The sequence below is a fragment of the Lonchura striata genome, chromosome 32, assembly GCF_046129695.1.
Source record: "Lonchura striata isolate bLonStr1 chromosome 32, bLonStr1.mat, whole genome shotgun sequence".
Lineage (NCBI taxonomy): Eukaryota > Metazoa > Chordata > Aves > Passeriformes > Estrildidae > Lonchura > Lonchura striata.
In genome coordinates, this window is record NC_134634.1 from 5,476,757 (window position 1) to 5,493,160 (window position 16,404).

Consider the following 16,404-nt stretch of genomic DNA (forward strand, 5'->3'; position numbering starts at 1 on the left):
GGAACGAACCAAGCGAGTGCCCTGAAACCAGCGAAGCAGCTGCAAGGGCTGAAGGGAACAGAAAGGGCTCCCGGCACCTTTTGCCTCCGTTCTCTGCCATTCTCCAAAAGGCGTCACAGTCCTGGAAGAGGTGTTTGTCATGCAGCCTGCCAAAATAAAGACCTGTAAAATCCTAGCTCTGCCTTTTGTTTAACGTGTTCTTACTTCCTATTTATGTCATCACAGAAAGCAAGGAAAGAAGAAATGTGACTGGTTCCCACTATTGCTCCGTGCAGGCATTTTTAAAGGCTGCTGTACTTCTATCCTCTTTTTCCACTCCAAGCTTGACTTTTCCCCTCCTTTTTCGAGGTCTGCAGCTTTGGGTGTCTCAGGCAGGGCTAGGTTCCTCGGCAGGGGTCTTAGGAGTTGGTGCAGATTCTGATTTTTCTGAAGGTGTATCAAAGTGTGCCGACAAAAGGACTGCTTTCTCCAGGGGAAAGCTTTCTCTCAATGACCATCAATGCATGTATGTGTTTTAATCGTGTAACCATGTGGATTAAGAAAAGCTGACACCTGTAGCAGATTTTTGTTGGATCTGTGTCTGTGAGAAGTGGGCTGTGTGCTGGAGACGGAGAGACCAAGAGACGCTGTTGGAGAGTGGCAATAGTGGCAGGTGTGAGCTGTTAAGTTGATGAGTGCTCCGAGCAGGCACAGGTGTGAGCTGTTAGCATGATGAGGGCTCAGAGCAGCCACAGGTGCGAGCTGTTAAGTTGATGAGGAGGAGGGGCGGGTCCCTGTGGGGGAGGTTATTGAAGGGCGAGGGTTTGCCTCAGCCAAATTTTGCACGGAGCTGCTGGAGAAGAAGAGTTTATGGGGGGCTCCCGGGGCTGTCTCATGGAAGGACGGTGAGTACTTTGGACAGGGTTTGGGGGATCACCAGGGCACATCCTTTTGCCGTTTTCCCTGGGAAAGAAAACTGAGCAGTCCAGGTTCCTGATGTCAGTTTGTAGGGCTGCCTTGGGTCTATCAGGGCAGCACAAGTTTGAGGTGGGAACAACTTCGGTCTGGGGTGCATCCTTCGATATAAGGATTCTTTGCAGTCAGGGCCAGGGCAGGGGCCCGTGGCACATCCTTTTTCCATTTTCCCTGGGAAAGAAAACTCAGCAGTCCAGGTTCCTGATGTCAGTTTGTAGGGCTCCCTTGGGTCTATCAGGGCAGCACAAGTTTGAGGTGGGGACAACTTTGGTCTGGGCTCCATCCTTCGATAGAAGGATTTTTTGCAGTCAGGGCCAGGGGCCCCTGGGCACATCCTTTTTCCATTTTCCCTGGGAAAGAAAACTCAGCAGTCCAGGTTCCTGATGTCAGTTTGTAGGGCTCTCTTGGGTCTGTCAGGGCAGCACAAGTTTGAGGTGGGGACAACTTCGGTCTGGGGTCCATCCTTCGATATAAGGATTTTTTGCAGTCAGGCCCAGCCAGGGGCCAGGGGCCCCTGGGCACATCCTTTTTCCATTTTCCCTGGGAAAGAAAACTCAGCAGTCCAGGTTCCTGATGTCAGTTTGTAGGGCTCCCTTGGGTCTATCAGGGCAGCACAAGTTTGAGGAGGGGAGAAGTTTGGTCTGGGCTCCATCCTTCGATATAAGGATTCTTTGCAGTGAGGTCCCAGCCAGGGGCCAGGGGCCCCTGGGCACATCCTTTGGCCATTTTCCCTGGGAAAGAAAAGTCAGCAGTCCAGGTTCCTGATGTCAGTTTGTAGGGCTCCCTTGGGTCTATCAGGGCAGCACAAGTTTGAGGTGGGGACAACTTTGGTCTGGGGTGCATCCTTCGATATAAGGATTCTTTGCAGTCAGGGCCCAGCCAGGGGCCAGGCGTCCCTGGGCACATCCTTTGGCCATTTTCCCTGGGAAAGAAAACTCAGCAGTCCAGGTTCCTGATGTCAGTTTGTAGGGCTCCCTTGGGTGTATCAGGGCAGCACAAGTTTGAGGAGGGGACAACTTCGGTCTGGGCTCCATCCTTCGATATAAGGATTCTTTGCAGTCAGGGTCAGGGGCCCCTGGGCACATCCTTTGGCCATTTTCCCTGGGAAAGAAAACTCAGCAGTCCAGGTTCCTGATGTCAGTTTGTAGGGCTCCCTTGGGTCTATCAGGGCAGCAGAAGTTTGAGGTGGGGACAACTTTGGTCTGGGCTCCATCCTTTGATATAAGGATTCTTTGCAGTCAGGTCCCAGCCAGGGGCCCCTGGGCACATCCTTTTTCCATTTTCCCTGGGAAAGAAAACTCAGCAGTCCAGGTTCCTGATATCAGTTTGTAGGGCTCCCTTGGGTGTATCAGGGCAGCACAAGTTTGAGGTGGGGACAACTTTGGTCTGGGCTCCATCCTTCGATATAAGGATTCTTTGCAGTCAGGGCCCAGCCCAGGGAAAGGGGCCCCTGGAACAGCTTTGGCCATTTTCCCTGGGAAAGAAAACTCAGCAGTCCAGGTTCCTGATGTCAGTTTGTAGGGCTCCCTTGGGTCTATCAGGGCAGCACAAGTTTGAGGAGGGGACAGCTTCGGTCTGAGATCCATCCTTCGATATAAGTATTTTTTGCAGTCAGGGCCAGGGGCCCCATGGCACATCCTTTTTCCATTTTCCCTGGGAAAGAAAACTCAGCAGTCCAGGTTCCTGATGTCAGTTTGTAGGGCTCCCTTGGGTCTATCAGGGCAGCACAAGTTTGAGGAGGGGACAACTTTGGTGTGGGCTCCATCCTTCGATATAAGGATTTTTTGCAGTCAGGGCCAGGGGCCCCTGGGCATACCTTTTGGCCAATTTCCCTGGGAAAGAAAACTCATCAGTCCAGGTTCCTGATGTCAGTTTGTAGGGCTCCCTTGGGTCTATCAGGGCAGCACAAGTTTGAGGAGGGGACAACTTCGGTCTGGGGTGCATCCTTCGATATAAGGATTTTTTGCAGTCAGGGTCAGGGGCCCCTGGGCACATCCTTTGGCCATTTTCCCTGGGAAAGAAAACTCAGCAGTCCAGGTTCCTGATGTCAGTTTTTAGGGCTCCCTTGGGTCTATCAGGGCAGCACAAGTTTGAGGTGGGGACAACTTTGGTCTGGGCTCCATCCTTTGATATAAGGATTCTTTGCAGTCAGGGCCCAGCCCAGGGAAAGGGGCCCCTGGCACAGCTTTGGCCATTTTCCCTGGGAAAGAAAACTCAGCAGTCCAGGTTCCTGATGTCAGTTTGTAGGGCTCCCTTGGGTCTATCAGGGCAGCACAAGTTTGAGGTGGGGACAACTTTGGTCTGGGCTACATGCTTCGATATAAGGATTCTTTGCAGTCAGGTCCCAGCCAGGGGCCCCTGGGCACATCCTTTTTCCATTTTCCCTGGGAAAGAAAACTCAGCAGTCCAGGTTCCTGATGTCAGTTTGTAGGGCTCCCTTGGGTCTATCAGGGCAGCACAAGTTTGAGGAGGGGACAACTTCGGTCTGGGGTGCATCCTTCGATATAAGGATTTTTTGCAGTCAGGGTCAGGGGCCCCTGGGCACATCCTTTGGCCATTTTCCCTGGGAAAGAAAACTCAGCAGTCCAGGTTCCTGATGTCAGTTTTTAGGGCTCCCTTGGGTCTATCAGGGCAGCACAAGTTTGAGGTGGGGACAACTTTGGTCTGGGCTCCATCCTTTGATATAAGGATTCTTTGCAGTCAGGGCCCAGCCCAGGGAAAGGGGCCCCTGGCACAGCTTTGGCCATTTTCCCTGGGAAAGAAAACTCAGCAGTCCAGGTTCCTGATGTCAGTTTGTAGGGCTCCCTTGGGTCTATCAGGGCAGCACAAGTTTGAGGTGGGGACAACTTTGGTCTGGGCTACATGCTTCGATATAAGGATTTTTTGCAGTAAGGGCCAGGGGCCCCTGGGCACATCCTTTGGCCATTTTCCCTGGGAAAGAAAAGTCAGCAGTCCAGGTTCCTGATGTCAGTTTGTAGGGCTCCCTTGGGTCTATCAGGGCAGCACAAGTTTGAGGTGGGGACAACTTTGGTCTGGGCTACATCCTTCGATATAAGGATTTTTTGCAGTCAGGGCCAGGACCCCCTAGGCACATCCTTTTTCCATTTTCCCTGGGAAAGAAAACTCAGCAGTCCAGGTTCCTGATGTCAGTTTGTAGGGCTCCCTTGGGTCTATCAGGGCAGCACAAGTTTGAGGTGGGGACAACTTCGGTCTGGGCTCCATCCTTTGATATAAGGATTTTTTGCAGTCAGGGCCCAGCCCAGGGAAAGGGGCCCCTGGCACATCCTTTGGCCATTTTTCCTGGGAAAGAAAACTCATCAGTCCAGGTTCCTGATGTCAGTTTGTAGGGCTCCCTTGGGTCTATCAGGGCAGCACAAGTTTGAGGAGGGGACAACTTTGGTGTGGGCTCCATCCTTCGATATAAGGATTTTTTGCAGTCAGGGCCAGGGGCCCCTGGGCATATCTTTTGGCCATTTTCCCTGGGAAAGAAAACTCATCAGTCCAGGTTCCTGATGTCAGTTTGTAGGGCTCCCTTGGGTCTATCAGGGCAGCACAAGTTTGAGGTGGGGACAAATTCGGTGTGGGGTGCATCCTTTGATATAAGGATTTTTTGCAGTCAGGGCCCAGCCCAGGGAAAGGGGCCCCTGGGCACATCCTTTTTCCATTTTCCCTGGGAAAGAAAACTCAGCAGTCCAGGTTCCTGATGTCAGTTTGTAGGGCTCCCTTGGGTCTATCAGGGCAGCACAAGTTTGAGGTGGGGACAACTTTGGTCTGGGCTACATCCTTCGATATAAGGATTTTTTGCAGTAAGGGCCAGGGGCCCCTGGGCACATCCTTTTTCCATTTTCCCTGGGAAAGAAAACTCAGCAGTCCAGGTTCCTGATGTCAGTTTGTAGGGCTCCCTTGGGTCTATCAGGGCAGCACAAGTTTGAGGTGGGGACAACTTCGGTCTGGTCTACATCCTTCGATATAAGGATTTTTTGCAGTCAGGGCCAGGACCCTTTAGGCACATCCGTTTTCCATTTTCCATGGGAAAGAAAACTCAGCAGTCCAGGTTCCTGATGTCAGTTTGTAGGGCTCCCTTGGGTCTATCAGGGCAGCACAAGTTTGAGGTGGGGACAACTTCGGTCTGGGCTCCATCCTTTGATATAAGGATTTTTTGCAGTCAGGGCCCAGCCCAGGGAAAGGGGCCCCTGGCACATCCTTTGGCCATTTTTCCTGGGAAAGAAAACTCAGCAGTCCAGGTTCCTGATGTCAGTTTGTAGGGCTCCCTTGGGTCTATCAGGGCAGCACAAGTTTGAGGTGGGGACAATTTTGGTCTGGGGTGCATCCTTCGATATAAGGATTCTTTGCAGTCAGGGCCCAGCCAGGGGCCAGGCGTCCCTGGGCACATCCTTTGGCCATTTTCCTTCGGAAAGAAAACTCAGCAGTCCAGGTTCCTGATGTCAGTTTGTAGGGCTCCCTTGGGTCTATCAGGGCAGCACAAGTTTGAGGAGGGGAGAAGTTTGGTCTGGGCTCCATCCTTCGATATGAGGATTCTTTGCAGTCAGGGTCAGGGGCCCCTGGGCACATCCTTTTTCCATTTTCCCTGGGAAAGAAAACTCAGCAGTCCAGGTTCCTGATGTCAGTTTGTAGGGCTCCCTTGGGTCTATCAGGGCAGCACAAGTTTGAGGTGGGGACAACTTTGGTCTGGGCTCCATCCTTTGATATAAGGATTCTTTGCAGTCAGGGCCCAGCCCAGGGAAAAGGGCCCCTGGCAGAGCTTTGGCCATTTTCCCTGGGAAAGAAAACTCAGCAGTCCAGGTTCCTGATGTCAGTTTGTAGGGCTCCCTTGGGTCTATCAGGGCAGCACAAGTTTGAGGAGGGGACAACTTCGGTCTGTGCTCCATCCTTCGATAGAAGGATTTTTTGCAGTCAGGGCCAGGACCCCCTAGGCACATCCTTTTTCCATTTTCCCTGGGAAAGAAAACTTAGCAGTCCAGGTTCCTGATGTCAGTTTGTAGGGCTCCCTTGGGTCTATCAGGGCAGCACAAGTTTGAGGTGGGGACATCTTCAGTGTGGGGTCCATCCTTCGATATAAGGATTCTCTGCAGTCAGGGCCAGGGGCCCCTGGGCACATCCTTTTTCCATTTTCCCTGGGAAAGAAAACTCAGCAGTCCAGGTTCCTGATGTCAGTTTGTAGGGCTCCCTTGGGTCTATCAGGGCAGCACAAGTTTGAGGTGGGGACATCTTCGGTGTGGGGTCCATCCTTCGATATAAGGTTTTTTTGCAGTGAGTTCTAAGCCCAGGGCCAGGGGCCCCTGGGCACATCCTTTTTCCATTTTCCCTGGGAAAGAAAACTCAGCAGTCCAGGTTCCTGATGTCAGTTTGTAGGGCTCCCTTGGGTGTATCAGGGCAGCACAAGTTTGAGGTGGGGACAACTTCGGTGTGGGGTCCATCCTTCGATATAAGGATTTTTTGCAGAGAGGGTCCAGCCCAGGGCCAGGGGCCCCTGGGCACATCCTTTTTCCATTTTCCCTGGGAAAGAAAACTCAGCAGTCCAGGTTCCTGATGTCAGTTTGTAGGGTTCCCTTGGGTCTATCAGGGCAGCACAAGTTTGAGGTGGGGACAACTTCGGTGTGGGCTCCATCCTTCGATATAAGGATTCTTTGCAGTGTGGGCCAGGGGCCCCTGGGCACATCCTTTTTCCATTTTCCCTGGGAAAGAAAACTCAGCAGTCCAGGTTGCTGATTTCAGTTTGTAGGGCTCCCTTGGGTCTATCAGGGCAGCACAAGTTTGAGGTGGGGACAACTTCGGTGTGGGGTCCATCCTTCGATATAAGGATTCTTTGCAGTCAGGGCCAGGGGCCCCTGGGCACATCCTTTTTCCATTTTCCCTGGGAAAGAAAACTCAGCAGTCCAGGTTCCTGATGTCAGTTTGTAGGGTTCCCTTGGGTGTATCAGGGCAGCACAAGTTTGAGGTGGGGACAACTTCGGTGTGGGGTCCATCCTTCGATATAAGGATTCTTTGCAGTGTGGGCCAGGGGCCCCTGGGTACATCCTTTTTCCATTTTCCCTGGGAAAGAAAACTCAGCAGTCCAGGTTCCTGATGTCAGTTTGTAGGGCTCCCTTGGGTCTATCAGGGCAGCACAAGTTTGAGGTGGGGACAATTTCGGTGTGGGGTCCATCCTTCGATATAAGGATTTTTTGCAGTCAGGGCCAGGGGCCCCGGGCACAACCTTTTTCCATTTTCCCTGGGAAAGAAAACTCAGCAGTCCAGGTTCCTGATGTCAGTTTGTAGGGCTCCCTTGGGTCTATCAGGGCAGCACAAGTTTGAGGTGGGGACAACTTCGGTGTGGGCTCCATCCTTCGATATAAGGATTTTTTGCAGTCAGGGCCAGAGGCCCCTGGGCACATCCTTTTTCCATTTTCCCTGGGAAAGAAAACTCAGCAGTCCAGGTTGCTGATTTCAGTTTGTAGGGCTCCCTTGGGTCTATCAGGGCAGCACAAGTTTGAGGTGGGGACAACTTCGTTGTGGGCTCCATCCTTCGATATAAGGATTTTTTGCAGTCAGGGCCAGGGGCCCCTGGGCACATCCTTTTTCCATTTTCCCTGGGAAAGAAAACTCAGCAGTCCAGGTTCCTGATGTCAGTTTGTAGGGCTCCCTTGGGTCTATCAGGGCAGCACAAGTTTGAGGTGGGGACAGCTTCGGTGTGGGGTCCATCCTTCGATATAAGGATTTTTTGCAGTGTGGGCCAGGGGCCCCTGGGCACATCCTTTTTCCATTTTCCCTGGGAAAGAAAACTCAGCAGTCCAGGTTCCTGATGTCAGTTTGTAGGGCTCCCTTGGGTGTATCAGGGCAGCACAAGTTTGAGGTGGGGACATCTTCGGTGTGGGGTGCATCCTTCGATATAAGGATTTTTTGCAGTCAGGGCCAGGGGCCCCTGGGCACATCCTTTTTCCATTTTCCCTGGGAAAGAAAACTCAGCAGTCCAGGTTCCTGATGTCAGTTTGTAGGGCTCCCTTGGGTCTATCAGGGCAGCACAAGTTTGAGGTGGGGACAACTTCGGTGTGGGGTCCATCCTTCGATATAAGGATTCTTTGCAGTCAGTGCCACGGGCACCTGGGCACATCCTTTTTCCATTTTCCCTGGGAAAGAAAACTCAGCAGTCCAGGTTCCTGATGTCAGTTTGTAGGGCTCCCTTGGGTCTATCAGGGCAGCACAAGTTTGAGGTGGGGACAACTTCGGTGTGGGGTCCATCCTTCGATATAAGGATTTTTTGCAGTCAGGGTCAGGGGCCCATGGGCATATCCTTTTTCCATTTTCCCTGGGAAAGAAAACTCAGCAGTCCAGGTTCCTGATGTCAGTTTGTAGGGCTCCCTTGGGTGTATCAGGGCAGCACAAGTTTGAGGTGGGGACATCTTCGGTGTGGGGTGCATCCTTCGATATAAGGATTTTTTGCAGTCAGGGCCAGGGGCCCCTGGGCACATCCTTTTTCCATTTTCCCTGGGAAAGAAAACTCAGCAGTCCAGGTTCCTGATGTCAGTTTGTAGGGCTCCCTTGGGTCTATCAGGGCAGCACAAGTTTGAGGTGGGGACAACTTCGGTGTGGGGTCCATCCTTCGATATAAGGATTTTTTGCAGTCAGGGCCAGGGGCCCCTGTGCACATCCTTTTTCCATTTTCCCTGGGAAAGAAAACTCAGCAGTCCAGGTTCCTGATGTCAGTTTGTAGGGCTCCCTTGGGTCTATCAGGGCAGCACAAGTTTGAGGTGGGGACAACTTCGGTGTGGGGTCCATCCTTCGATATAAGGACTTGTTGTAGTGAGGCCCCAGCCCAGGGCCCGGGGCCCCTGGGCACATCCTTTTTCCATTTTCCCTGGGAAAGAAAACTCAGCAGTCCAGGTTCCTGATGTCAGTTTGTAGGGCTCCCTTGGGTCTATCAGGGCAGCACAAGTTTGAGGTGGGGACAACTTCGGTGTGGGGTCCATCCTTCGATATAAGGATTCTTTGAAGTGACGACCAGGGCCAGGGCCAGGGGCCCCTGGACACATCCTTTTTCCATTTTCCCTGGGAAAGAAAACTCAGCAGTCCAGGTTCCTGATGTCAGTTTGTAGGGCTCCCTTGGGTGTATCAGGGCAGCACAAGTTTGAGGTGGGGACAACTTCGGTGTGGGGTCCATCCTTCGATATAAGGATTCTTTGAAGTGACGACCAGGGCCAGGGCCAGGGGCCCCTGGACACATCCTTTTTCCATTTTCCCTGGGAAAGAAAACTCAGCAGTCCAGGTTCCTGATGTCAGTTTGTAGGGCTCCCTTGGGTCTATCAGGGCAGCACAAGTTTGAGGTGGGGACAACTTCGGTGTGGGGTCCATCCTTCGATATAAGGATTTTTTGCAGTCAGGGCCAGGGGCCCCTGTGCACATCCTTTTTCCATTTTCCCTGGGAAAGAAAACTCAGCAGTCCAGGTTCCTGATGTCAGTTTGTAGGGCTCCCTTGGGTCTATCAGGGCAGCACAAGTTTGAAATGGGGACAACTTCGGTGTGGGGTCCATCCTTCGATATAAGGACTTGTTGCAGTGAGGCCCCAGCCCAGGGCCAGGGGCCCCTGGGCACATCCTTTTTCCATTTTCCCTGGGAAAGAAAACTCAGCACTCCAGGTTCCTGATGTCAGTTTTTAGGGCTCCCTTGGGTCTATCAGGGCAGCACAAGTTTGAGGTGGGGACAACTTCGGTGTGGGGTCCATCCTTCGATATAAGGATTCTTTGAAGTGAGGACCAGGGCCAGAGCCAGGGGCCCCTGGGCACATCCTTTTTCCATTTTCCCTGGGAAAGAAAACTCAGCAGTCCAGGTTCCTGATGTCAGTTTGTAGGGCTCCCTTGGGTGTATCAGGGCAGCACAAGTTTGAGGTGGGGACAACTTCGGTGTGGGGTCCATACTTCGATATAAGGATTCTTTGCAGAGAGGCTCCAGCCCAGGGCCAGGGGCCCCTGGGCACATCCTTTTTCCATTTTCCCTGGGAAAGAAAACTCAGCAGTCCAGGTTCCTGATGTCAGTTTGTAGGGTTCCCTTGGGTATATCTGGGCAGCACAAGTTTGAGGTGGGGACAACTTCGGTGTGGGGTCCATCCTTCGATATAAGGATTCTTTGCAGTCAGGGCCCGGGGCCCCTGGGCACATCCTTTTTCCATTTTCCCTGGGAAAGAAAACTCAGCAGTCCAGGTTCCTGATGTCAGTTTGTAGGGCTCCCTTGGGTCTATCATGGTAGCACAAGTTTGAGGTGGGGACATCTTCGGTGTGGGGTCCATCCTTCGATATAAGGATTTTTTGCAGTCAGGGCCAGGGACCCCTGGGCACATCCTTTTTCCATTTTCCCTGGGAAAGAAAACTCAGCAGTCCAGGTTGCTGATTTCAGTTTGTAGGGCTCCCTTGGGTCTATCAGGGCAGCACAAGTTTGAGGTGGGGACAACTTCGGTGTGGGGTCCATCCTTCGATATAAGGATTTTTTGCAGTCAGGGCCAGGGGCTCCTGGGCACATCCTTTTTCCATTTTCCCTGGGAAAGAAAACTCAGCACTCCAGGTTCCTGATGTCAGTTTGTAGGGCTCCCTTGGGTCTATCAGGGCAGCACAAGTTTGAGGTGGGGACAACTTCGGTGTGGGGTCCATCCTTCGATATAAGGATTCTTTGCAGTCAGTGCCACGGGCCCCTGGGCACATCCTTTTTCCATTTTCCCTGGGAAAGAAAACTCAGCAGTCCAGGTTCCTGATGTCAGTTTGTAGGGCTCCCTTGGGTCTATCAGGGCAGCACAAGTTTGAGGTGGGGACAACTTCGGTGTGGGGTCCATCCTTCGATATATGGATTTTTTGCAGTCATGGTCAGGGGCCCATGGGCATATCCTTTTTCCATTTTCCCTGGGAAAGAAAACTCAGCAGTCCAGGTTCCTGATGTCACTTTGTAGGGCCCCCTTGGGTGTATTGGGGCAGCACAAGTTTGAGGTGGGGACAACTTCGGTGTGGGGTCCATCCTTCGATATAAGGATTTTTTGCAGTCAGGGCCAGGGGCCCAGTGCAGGGGGCCCCTGGGCACATCCTTTTTCCATTTTCCCTGGGAAAGAAAACTCAGCAGTCCAGGTTCCTGATGTCAGTTTGTAGGGCTCCCTTGGGTGTATCAGGGCAGCACAAGTTTGAGGTGGGGACAACTTCGGTGTGGGTTCCATCCTTCGATATAAGGATTTTTTGCAGTCAGGGCCAGGGGCCCCTGGGCACATCCTTTTTCCATTTTCCCTGGGAAAGAAAACTAAGCAGTCCAGGTTCCTGATGTCAGTTTGTAGGGCTCCCTTGGGTCTATCAGGGCAGCACAAGTTTGAGGTGGGGACAACTTCGGTGTGGGGTGCATCCCTCGATATAAGGATTTTTTGCAGTCAGGGCCAGGGGCCCCTGGGCACATCCTTTTTCCATTTTCCCTGGGAAAGAAAACTCAGCAGTCCAGGTTCCTGATGTCAGTTTGTAGGGCTCCCTTGGGTCTATCAGGGCAGCACAAGTTTGAGGTGGGGACAACTTCGGTGTGGGGTCCATCCTTCGATATAAGGATTCTTTGCAGTCAGGGCCAGGGGCCCAGTGCAGGGGGCCCCTGGGCACATGCTTTTTCCATTTTCCCTGGGAAAGAAAACTCAGCAGTCCAGGTTCCTGATGTCAGTTTGTAGGGCTCCCTTGGGTCTATCAGGGCAGCACAAGTTTGAGGTGGGGACAACTTTGGTGTGGGCTCCATCCTTCGATATAAGGATTTTTTGCAGTCAGGGCCAGGGGCCCCTGTGCACATCCTTTTTCCATTTTCCCTGGGAAAGAAAACTCAGCAGTCCAGGTTCCTGATGTCAGTTTGTAGGGCTCCCTTGGGTCTATCAGGGCAGCACAAGTTTGAGGTGGGGACAACTTCGGTGTGGGGTCCATCCTTCGATATAAGGATTCTTTGAAGTGAGGACCAGGGCCAGGGCCAGGGGCCCTTGGACACATCCTTTTTCCATTTTCCCTGGGAAAGAAAACTCAGCAGTCCAGGTTCCTGATGTCAGTTTGTAGGGCTCCCTTGGGTGTATCAGGGCAGCACAAGTTTGAGGTGGGGACAACTTCGGTGTGGGGTCCATCCTTCGATATAAGGATTTTTTGCAGTCAGGGCCAGGGGACCCTGGGCACATCCTTTTTCCATTTTCCCTGGGAAAGAAAACTCAGCAGTCCAGGTTCCTGATGTCACTTTGTAGGGCTCCCTTGGGTCTATCAGGGCAGCACAAGTTTGAGGTGGGGACAACTTCGGTCTGGGCTCCATCCTTCGATATAAGGATTTTTTGTAGACAGGGCCAGGGGCCCCTGGGCACATCCTTTTTCCATTTTCCCTGGGAAAGAAAACTCAGCAGTCCAGGTTCCTGATGTCAGTTTGTAGGGCTCCCTTGGGTGTATCAGGGCAGCACAAGTTTGAGGTGGGGACGTCTTCGGTGTGGGCTCCATCCTTCGATATATGGATTTTTTGCAGTCAGGGCCAGGGGCCCCTGGGCACATCCTTTTTCCATTTTCCCTGGGAAAGAAAACTCAGCAGTCCAGGTTCCTGATGTCAGTTTGTAGGGCTCCCTTGGGTCTATCAGGGCAGCACAAGTTTGAGGTGGGCACAACTTCGGTGTGGGGTCCATCCTTCGATATAAGGATTCTTTGCAGTCAGTGCCACAGGCCCCTGGGCACATCCTTTTTCCATTTTCCCTGGGAAAGAAAACTCAGCAGTCCAGGTTCCTGATGTCAGTTTGTAGGGCTCCCTTGGGTCTATCAGGGCAGCACAAGTTTGAGGTGGGGACAACTTCGGTGTGGGGTCCATCCTTCGATATAAGGATTTTTTGCAGTCATGGTCAGGGGCCCATGGGCATATCCTTTTTCCATTTTCCCTGGGAAAGAAAACTCAGCAGTCCAGGTTCCTGATGTCAGTTTGTAGGGCCCCCTTGGGTGTATTAGGGCAGCACAAGTTTGAGGTGGGGATAACTTTGGTGTGGAGTCCATCCTTCGATATAAGGATTTTTTGCCGTCAGGGCCAGGGGCCCAGTGCAGGGGGCCCCTGGGCACATGCTTTTTCCATTTTCCCTGGGAAAGAAAACTCAGCAGTCCAGGTTCCTGATGTCAGTTTGTAGGGCTCCCTTAGGTCTATCAGGGCAGCACAAGTTTGAGGTGGGGACAACTTCGGTGTGGGGTCCATCCTTCGATATAAGGATTTTTTGCAGTCAGGGCCAGGGGCCCCTGTGCACATCCTTTTTCCATTTTCCCTGGGAAAGAAAACTCAGCAGTCCAGGTTCCTGATGTCAGTTTGTAGGGCTCCCTTGGGTCTATCAGGGCAGCACAAGTTTGAGGTGGGGACAACTTCGGTGTGGGGTCCATCCTTCGAAATAAGGATTCTTTGCAGTCAGGGCCCAGCCCAGGGCCAGGGGCCCCTGTGCACATCCTTTTTCCATTTTCCTTGGGAAAGAAAACTCAGCAGTCCAGGTTCCTGATGTCAGTTTGTAGGGCTCCCTTGGGTCTATCAGGGCAGCACAAGTTTGAGGTGGGGACAACTTCGGTGTGGGGTCCATCCTTCGATATAAGGATTCTTTGAAGTGAGGACCAGGGCCAGGGCCAGGGGCCCCTGGACACATCCTTTTTCCATTTTCCCTGGGAAAGAAAACTCAGCAGTCCAGGTTCCTGATGTCAGTTTGTAGGGCTCCCTTGGGTCTATCAGGGCAGCACAAGTTTGAGGTGGGGACAACTTCGGTGTGGGGTCCATCCTTCGATATAAGGATTTTTTGCAGTCAGGGCCAGGGGCCCCTGGGCACATCCTTTTTCCATTTTCCCTGGGAAAGAAAACTCAGCAGTCCAGGTTCCTGATGTCAGTTTGTAGGGCTCCCTTGGGTCTATCAGGGCAGCACAAGTTTGAGGTGGGGACAACTTCGGTCTGGGCTCCATCCTTCGATATAAGGATTTTTTGTAGACAGGGCCAGGGGCCCCTGTGCACATCCTTTTTCCATTTTCCCTGGGAAAGAAAACTCAGCAGTCCAGGTTCCTGATGTCAGTTTGTAGGGCTCCCTTGGGTCTATCAGGGCAGCACAAGTTTGAGGTGGGAACAAATTCGGTGTGGGCTCCATCCTTCGATATAAGGACTTCTTGTAGTGAGGCCCCAGCCCAGGGTCAGGGGCCCCTGGGCACATCCTTTTTCCATTTTCCCTCGGAAAGAAAACTCAGCAGTCCAGGTTCCTGATGTCAGTTTTTAGGGCTCCCTTGGGTCTATCAGGGCAGCACAAGTTTGAGGTGGGGACAACTTCGGTGTGGGGTCCATCCTTCGATATAAGGATTCTTTGAAGTGAGGACCAGGGCCAGGGCCAGGGGCCCCTGGACACATCCTTTTTCCATTTTCCCTGGGAAAGAAAACTCAGCAGTCCAGGTTCCTGATGTCAGTTTGTAGGGCTCCCTTGGGTCTATCAGGGCAGCACAAGTTTGAGGTGGGGACAACTTCGGTCTGGGCTCCATCCTTCGATATAAGGATTTTTTGCAGTCAGGGCCAGGGACCCCTGGGCACATCCTTTTTCCATTTTCCCTGGGAAAGAAAACTCAGCAGTCCAGGTTCCTGATGTCAGTTTGTAGGGCTCCCTTGGGTCTATCAGGGCAGCACAAGTTTGAGGTGGGGATAACTTCGGTGTGGGCTCCATCCTTTGATATAAGGATTTTTTGCAGTCAGGGCCAGGGGACCCTGGGCACATCCTTTTTCCATTTTCCCTGGGAAAGAAAACTAAGCAGTCCAGGTTCCTGATGTCAGTTTGTAGGGCTCCCTTGGGTCTATCAGGGCAGCACAAGTTTGAGGTGGGGACAACTTCGGTGTGGGGTCCATCCTTCGATATAAGGACTTGTTGTAGTGAGGCCCCAGCCCAGGGCCCGGGGCCCCTGGGCACATCCTTTTTCCATTTTCCCTGGGAAAGAAAACTCAGCAGTCCAGGTTCCTGATGTCAGTTTGTAGGGCTCCCTTGGGTCTATCAGGGCAGCACAAGTTTGAGGTGGGGACAACTTCGGTGTGGGGTCCATCCTTCGATATAAGGATTCTTTGAAGTGAGGACCAGGGCCAGGGCCAGGGGCCCCTGGACACATCCTTTTTCCATTTTCCCTGGGAAAGAAAACTCAGCAGTCCAGGTTCCTGATGTCAGTTTGTAGGGCTCCCTTGGGTGTATCAGGGCAGCACAAGTTTGAGGTGGGGACAACTTCGGTGTGGGGTCCATCCTTCGATATAAGGATTTTTTGCAGTCAGGGCCAGGGGACCCTGGGCACATCCTTTTTCCATTTTCCCTGGGAAAGAAAACTCAGCAGTCCAGGTTCCTGATGTCAGTTTGTAGGGTTCCCTTGGGTCTATCAGGGCAGCACAAGTTTGAGGTGGGGACAACTTCGGTGTGGGGTCCATCCTTCGATATAAGGATTTTTTGCAGTGTGGGCCAGGGGCCCCTGGGCACATCCTTTTTCCATTTTCCCTGGAAAGAAAACTCAGCAGTCCAGGTTCCTGATGTCACTTTGTAGGGCTCCCTTGGGTCTATCAGGGCAGCACAAGTTTGTGGTGGGGACAACTTCGGTCTGGGCTCCATCCTTCGATATAAGGATTTTTTGTAGACAGGGCCAGGGGCCCCTGGGCACATCCTTTTTCCATTTTCCCTGGGAAAGAAAACTCAGCAGTCCAGGTTCCTGATGTCAGTTTGTAGGGCTCCCTTGGGTGTATCAGGGCAGCACAAGTTTGAGGTGGGGACGTCTTCGGTGTGGGCTCCATCCTTCGATATATGGTTTTTTTGCAGTCAGGGCCAGGGGCCCCTGGGCACATCCTTTTTCCATTTTCCCTGGGAAAGAAAACTCAGCAGTCCAGGTTCCTGATGTCAGTTTGTAGGGCTCCCTTGGGTCTATCAGGGCAGCACAAGTTTGAGGTGGGCACAACTTCGGTGTGGGGTCCATCCTTCGATATAAGGATTCTTTGCAGTCAGTGCCACAGGCCCCTGGGCACATCCTTTTTCCATTTTCCCTGGGAAAGAAAACTCAGCAGTCCAGGTTCCTGATGTCAGTTTGTAGGGCTCCCTTGGGTCTATCAGGGCAGCACAAGTTTGAGGTGGGCACAACTTCGGTGTGGGGTCCATCCTTCGATATAAGGATTCTTTGCAGTCAGTGCCACAGGCCCCTGGGCACATCCTTTTTCCATTTTCCCTGGGAAAGAAAACTCAGCAGTCCAGGTTCCTGATGTCAGTTTGTAGGGCTCCCTTGGGTCTATCAGGGCAGCACAAGTTTGAGGTGGGGACAACTTCGGTGTGGGGTCCATCCTTCGATATAAGGATTTTTTGCAGTCATGGTCAGGGGCCCATGGGCATATCCTTTTTCCATTTTCCCTGGGAAAGAAAACTCAGCAGTCCAGGTTCCTGATGTCAGTTTGTAGGGCCCCCTTGGGTGTATTAGGGCA